Here is a 7,739-nt window from a genome sequence, read left to right as displayed (position 1 = left end):
TGATAAACATGCTATTAGTGATAACTTCTAGGCATTTCACTTATATTTTAGTTCGAGATTCAACTTTATTAATTAAATTCACTAAGTTGGCTATCAATGATAGATTTCTATAAGAGACTATTAACTATGAAAATATAATCAAATATTAAGCTATCAAAGTTAGAAAATATTAGTGGTTATTACTGATAGACTTTCATTTGCTATTTATATTTATTATTTGTTATAATAATCAAACTTGATGATTGGCTTGTTGGTGTTAAGTCACTTATGAATTGAGTATTTTTCAAGTCGTACTAAGTACGGAACTCAGCCTCATAATTCTTGTGAAAAAAAAAAAGAGGAAGAAGAAAAAATTTAAATAAAAGAAAGAAAAATTTTAAATATAAGAGAAAGAAAAAAACAAAAACTGAAAAAAGGAAAGAAAATTAAATACAAAAAAAGGAAACAAAAATTGAACAAATGAAAGAAAAACTAAAAAAAGAAAAAGAAAGGGAAGAAGCAAAAAATCGGAGAAAGAAAATAAAATAAAATAAAATAATAAAAAAGACAAAGGAAGAAGTAAAAATTGGAGAAAGGGAAGAAAATAATAAAAAAAAAATGAATAAACAAGAACCGAAGAAAGAAAATAAAAAAAAAAGGAATAAGAAAAAAACCAAAGAAGAGAAAGAAAATTTAAAAAAAGAAAGGAAAGAAAGAAAAAAAAAGAGAAGGAAATGAAAGAAAATAAAAAATAAAGGAAAGAAAAAGAAAAGGAAAAAGAAGTAAAGGAAAGAAAATAAAAAATAAAGGAAAGAAGTAAAAATCGGATAAAGAAAATAATAAAATACAAAAAAAGGAAAGTAACGCCCCGAGTTTTTCATAATTAAATTCTATAATTTCGTAAAATTTGAGGACAATTTTGTTAATTTCGAAATTTAATTTTGTTTAAAGGAAAGATTTAGATTTATGTCGCATTAATTTAACTTTGAGTTAATGTCGAGAAATCATTTTAAATTTAAAAAAAAAAATTAAAATATATGTTTATTTATATATATTTATGTTTTGAAGGAAAGAATAAAATAAGGATAAAATAAAATAGAAGCAAAAATGTACTACATTACATTTTTTATTTTTTTCTCTTATTCTAAGATGTATTACAAATATCCTTATTAATATCTTCACGATTTTTCAAGTCTAATTACCCATTGACATCAATTCAAAATAATTGCATAATGTGATTTTTATCCTAATTCGGTAAAAAATTTACATATTTATTAAGCGACCACAGTGGGAGTCGAACCCACGACCTTTTGATCCGAAGTCAAACGCGCTAATCCACTGCGCTATGCGGTCATTTATTGTATTTTTAGATTTACTATTTGATCAAGTTCTTAAAACAAAATAAGTTTTTGAAAACTACTTTTCTTAATTTTTAAAATTGGTTTAATTTTTAAAAACTTTAATAGAAAGTAATTAGTAAAAAAATAAACTTATATATGGAAGTAGTGTTCATACACATTATTTTCAAAAAAAAATTAAAATGACTATTAGACAAAATCTTAATTTATCATAATGAATATATTCAAATGACAACAAATAGTAAAAACAATTGTGTCAATCTGAACATAACTCAACTTGTTTAAATATATAGTTAAGACCAAGATATTAGGGTTATGAATCCAATGCGATGGTATGTTGATCTAAATTTGCACCCATTTTGATCATCGACATTTAATAATAGTCCTATGTGCTAATTATATCTGATTAACTAACATATGCTTGATATAATTAATTAATGATACAATGAACACAAATAGTAAATCACAATCTAACAGGGTATTTTGTGAAAGAAACCCTCAATATAAGTATCAAGTGCTATAGCTAGCAACTTATATTATCTTATTGAAGTATAAGAACTTATATTTCAAACCAAGACAATGTCTCTTCATGGAAAATTGGAAGCTGAGGTAGAAATTGAGGCTTCAACTTCAAAATTTCATGAATTGATCAACAAAAGGCTTCACCATGTTTCAAAAGCTTCTGGGGACAAAGTACAAAGCTGTGAATTACATGAGGGTGACTGGGGAGAAGTTGGCTCTATCATCTATTGGAACTACTTTCATGGTTTTTTTCTCCCCTTAATTTTTTGTTTAAATTTTAGAGTGCAAATTAATTTAGATTAAATTACAAAGTTTTATCTGCTGAACTTCAATGTTTGTGTCTATTTAATTCAACTGTTAAAAGTGTCTAATAATATGTTGACAATGTTCTATTTCGTAACTATTTGGTCTTTGAAATTTTGTTGCTTACAACTTTTTTTTTTACTGTGATTTTCATCTTTCCCTATCCTAATTAAACACTGTAATTGTTAGTTAAATTTCAAAAAACAAAACAAGTTTTTAAAACTAAATGGACTGATTACACTAGATTGCTTGGACTGTATAGGGTAACAAGTCCAATATAGGGTAACCAGTCTATTTAGTCTAACCAGTCCATTTAGGCCTAAACAAATTATTACACGAATCTCTCCTTTAACTTGAGTGAAATTCTTAGATCAAACCCTGTATCAACAATTAAAATTAATTCAATCGGTTAGAACACTAACTTCTAAATTCCAAGGGTATCAACCAGTTGGAACCAATACTCCTTAGGCATTCAAGAGAAGCCTCACATACTCACCAAATTTTAAACAAACAAATTATGAACACTCTGGACAACAATCCCAACATTCTTTAAACATCAATTTCAACCCAAAATTATAAACTAACCCAAATTATTAAACAAAAACATCAATGGGTGACCAAGATATATAAGAAAACCATCACTACTTACCTCAATATTACCTAAAGGAACAATTCCAGTGAAACCCACGATCACTGAAGGAGGCAAACAGAGAACAGGCGACGAACGTCAAATCTGTAGCTACACAGCGATACCTGGCGGCGGCTTCATCAGAATCCTCATATCGAACGAAATAACGAGGAAGAGAAGGTTGGAATTTGACATAGGCACGACGCACGATGAGATAGAGATGCAAACGGCTGGTCGTCGAGAGAGCTGTGGCGCGCAACTACAAAATGGCGAATCTGGCAGTGCTGGGCCGCTGGGTTGTAAAGTGACGATCAGATCTAGCAAAGAAGAGAGGCACACGGTTGGGCTTCTACGCGAAACAGGGAAGAGGTTTTTTTTTTTTTTTTTTTTTTGGGGGGGGGGGGGGTGGGGGGTGATAGCTTGTAGAAATACAAGCTATTGTAGCCTTTTACTTAGATTATGAGGGTTGATGAGTAGAATATGTGTCGATATTGATAAGAATTCATGTGGAAAAATGAGCTTACGTCGATCAGCACTGGAAATTCCCACTATCCCTATATCATGTGTTATCTTGCGTCAAAATGTATAATTTTGTAGTTATCGCAGGAATTGAACGCATGTGTTAATCCAGACCATCACAAAGTTAATCACATGCATTGATTTTCATGAAGACAAGTTTATTGAGCCATTTACAATCCTAAAGATTCAACCTAAAACTTAAAAGAAAAATTAAAGAGAAACTTCATAGCTCATAGATGGATCTTCCCCTCCTTCTTGTATGTTATAAACTCTAAAAGTCAACTCATATTTATAGTGGGCCACAGAGGTGCGGCCCTTATCCACCACGTTGTGGTAAGTGCGTTGGATGATGAAGCGGCGCTGCCCCCTGTCATTGGCCTTATTTTGGTGTAATTTGTTTTGTTTTTACTTGTTATGCATCTGTAACATCTCCATGACGTCCTATGCTCGATTCGCTATCTAAGAACACAATTAATCATTAATATCTGACAACATCTTTTCTACATTTTACTTTTTTGCATTTTAATTTATAATGCCAAAAATAAATTTACTTTACAGAGATTTTATCTTAGGCTCCGCGTGCTTCGATTTGGTCTTATTACTTACCTAGTAGTGAAAGTTCATGATAAAAAATAATAAATGCTATTTAATCGATTGAAGGTCTCTCCATTCACTGATATATCAAATATAAAGTATGTCACTTAAATTATACTATAAGCAAAAAATATATCAAATATACTACTGATATATATATTGATACATCAAAGAGGGTAAAATTGAAATAATAAAAAACAAAAATGAAATCTAGTCTTTTCTTTGCTATATTTGTAAATTGAAAAAAACTATTGCTAAATTTACCATTTTAATATTCTTTTTTTAGACTATTACAAATGGCCCGTTTTTAATTTTGTCTCATCATGTCATCATCACTTTGAAAAAAACGTTTCAAGATTAGGTATAAATAATTCATAATTAGAGCAAATGCAATCGATAGTGCCTCAACTATGAAGGAAAGATCGTGTGAACTGACTCCCTTGGCACCCAAGAGCGTTTTCTACCTTGACCGCCGTGAACTGACTCTTTTAGCACCCAAGAGCGTTTTCTATCTTGATCACAAATTGTGGGATCATCTTCGTTTAGTTTGAATTCAATGCATAAAAAAAAAATCATAACTATGGGAAAAAAAATGTCACGAGATTTGGTATAAATAAATGACACAGTTGTATTTTTGTTGTCCCTTCTGTACCTGACCCAATGTTAATTGCAATTTTAATTCACTTGATTATGACTTATCAATAATAGACTTCACAAATAATATTTATTTAAAACAAAATAATTATATTACGATCTAAATTATCTTACAGGTTAAATTATATTCAATGACTCCACCATACATAACTATGAAGTATTAATACCAAATCTTCACGATTATTCAAGTCTAATTACCCATTAACATCAATTCAAAATAATTACATAATATATTGTTATTAACAATTTTATCTTATTGAATAAACAAACATGCGACCACAGTGGGAGTCGAACCCACGACCTTTTGATCCGAAGTCAAACGCGCTAATCCACTGCGCTATGCGGTCACACGATAGTGTAAGAATTTTATTTATTAAATTTACATTTTTAATATTTATTTATTTATTCATCAAATTCTTAAAATAAAACTAGTTTTTTGAAAACACTTTTTCTTAATTTTAAAAATTGGTTTAGTTTCTTAAAACTTTAGTAGAAACTAATTAAAAAAATAAATTTATATATGGAAGTAGTATTCATATACGTTATTTTTTTTTTTAAAAAAAAAAACTACCAGAAAAACTTAATTTATCATAAAGATTATACTCAAATGACAACAAATAGTAAAAACAATTATGTCAATCTGAACATAACTCAACTTATTTAAATATATACTCAAGACCAAGATATTAGGGTTATGAATCCACTGCAATGGTTTTTTTTTTCTTTTCTAAATTAGCACCCATTTTGATATTCGACATTTAATAATAGTCCTGTATGCTAATTGTATCTGATTAACTAACATATGCTTGACATAATTAATTAATGATACAATGAATATAAATGGTAAGTCACAATCTAATAGGACGACCCAACAAAGATTCTCTTGCTATAACATGACATAAATTGAAATATCTTGTGAGAGAAACCCTCGATATAAGTATCAAGTGCCATAGCTAGCAACTTATATTATCTTCTTGAAGTATAAGAACTTACATTTCAAACCAAGATAATGCTCTCCGTGGAAAATTGGAACTGATGTAGAAATTGAGGCTTCAGCTTCAAAATTTCATGAATTGCTCCACAAAAGGCTTCACCATGTTTCCAAAGCTTCTGGAGACAAAGTACAAAGCTGTGAATTGTATGAGGGTGATTGGGGAGAAGTTGGCTCTATCATTTATTGGAACTACTTTCATGGTATTTTCCCTTAATTTTTTGTTTAAATTTTAGAGTGCAAATTAATTTAGATTAAATTACAATGTTTTGTCTGACTCAACTTCGATGTTTGTGTCTATTTAATTCAACGGTTAAAAGTATCTAATAATATGTCGATAATGTTCCATTTCGTAAGTATTTGGTTTTTGAAAATTTGTTTCTTACAACTTTTCTTTACTGTGATTTTCATCTTTCTCTATCCTAATTAAACACTTGAATTTTTAGTTAAATTTCAAAAAACCAAAACAAGTTTCTAAAACTTACTAAAAAACTTACATGGTTCTTTAAAAACCCTCAAATTAAATTAAAAAATAATAAAACAACAAAAATCAATGGGTAGAAATATATAAGCTTAATTTTCAAAGTGAAAAAACAACAAATCAAATAGTTATCAAAGGAAGCCTAAATCTTCAATTTTGTGTCTAATTAGATTTGTGAATAGTCAATATTTTTTGTATCTAATATGTTTTTTAACTTCAAATATTTAAAAAATGAATCGATATTTTTAGATATAATTAAATTTAAATTTTATGCGTAATGAATGGTCAGGATCTACCATCTGTAATAGTTTACAACACTTGCAAACCTCTACCAAGCGAGCCGTAATTGTAGTGTCACAAGGATCAGGTATCCCACATTAATCCTTATACTACAGACCTATTTAGGTTATCACTTAAGACATGATCCACTTGTATATCTCATATACATGCTTAAGTTTACACAAGATAACCATGGAGCTTTGTTTATTGGATATGAGTAAATGCCAGAATGAAATAACAATTATTTTATTCATAAAACAGTGTGTATAATTATAAACAACGAGACTCCGAGAGAATTAGGACACCAATCTCAACATGTACACCCATATCATATCAGTCGTAGTGATTTCAAAGGGTCACCTATTAGTTATAAAAGCGATTTCGAAGGAACACGCATCAGTCTAGTGTGTATTTCAGAGGTACACAAATAAGTCGTAAACATGAACCTGGAAAAATATGCACCAGTCATAGTGTGATACCTAAAGGTTCACAATCTGTAGTAAACATGAACCTGAAGGAACATGCATCAGTCATAGTGTATCGCCTGAAGGTCCACAAATCAGCCGTAAACATGAACCTAAAGGAACATGCATCAGTCATAGTGTGTAAACCGAAGGTCCACAAATTAGTCGTAATGTGCAAATATACAATCGAATGTGTACACCTGCCAAGATAAGAAAAGCTAACAAGAACCTTATAACTTAGCATGCATCAGTTTACATATAACTTCTTTGTTATATTTATAGTCGTTTATCTTAGAGTAACATTACCAGCATATCCTTAGTCAACTTTACATATCATCATGGTCAAAACAGTCCATTAAATTAATATCATTAAATCATGCAGTTCAATAAGTCAAAAATTAACAATCCAAGTAATGTAGGGTAACCAGTCCATTTAGTCTAAAATATACAATCCAAGAAATCTAGTTTACCAGTCCATTTAGTCTAATATATACAGTCCAAGTAGTAGGGACAACTTGTTCGAAAGCAAACCAGTAGAAAGACACTTACCTTATATTTAGACCTAAACTAATTAGCACACCAATCTTTAATTTAACTTGAGTGAATATCCTTGGATCAAACTCTATGTCAATAATTAAAATTAATTCCATCGGTCATAACACTAACATCCAAATTCCAAGGGTATCAACAAGTTGGAACCAATACTCCTTAGGCATTCAAGAGAAGCCTCACATACTCACAAAATTTTAAACCAACAGATTATGAACATGCTGGACAACAATCCCAACATTCTTTAAACCTTGATTTCAACCAAAAATTATGAAATAACCCAATTATTAAACAAAAGCTTCAATGGGTGGCCAAGATATATAAGAAAACAATCACTATTTACCTCAACCTTACCTAAAGGAACAATTCCAATGAAACCCACGATCGATGGAGGGGGCGAACAGAGAACAGGCGACGA

At 29.9% G+C, this 7,739-nt stretch overlaps 2 non-coding genes across 2 annotated transcripts; both read right to left on the bottom strand.

The window, feature by feature from the left end:
- Positions 1-1,258: 1,258 nt before the first annotated feature.
- TRNAR-UCG lies at positions 1,259-1,332 on the bottom strand. The gene has a single exon. It is a non-coding gene; the product is annotated as a tRNA-Arg (tRNA).
- A 3,498-nt stretch (positions 1,333-4,830) lies between these two features.
- On the bottom strand, positions 4,831-4,904 carry TRNAR-UCG. The gene has a single exon. It is a non-coding gene; the product is annotated as a tRNA-Arg (tRNA).
- Between the last annotated feature and the right edge of the window lie 2,835 nt (positions 4,905-7,739).

This window comes from Benincasa hispida, chromosome 7 (assembly GCF_009727055.1).
Source record: "Benincasa hispida cultivar B227 chromosome 7, ASM972705v1, whole genome shotgun sequence".
In the NCBI taxonomy this organism is placed as follows: domain Eukaryota; kingdom Viridiplantae; phylum Streptophyta; class Magnoliopsida; order Cucurbitales; family Cucurbitaceae; genus Benincasa; species Benincasa hispida.
The sequence above is the reverse complement of the archived record's forward strand: the minus strand, read 5'-3'. Positions and strand labels throughout refer to the sequence as shown.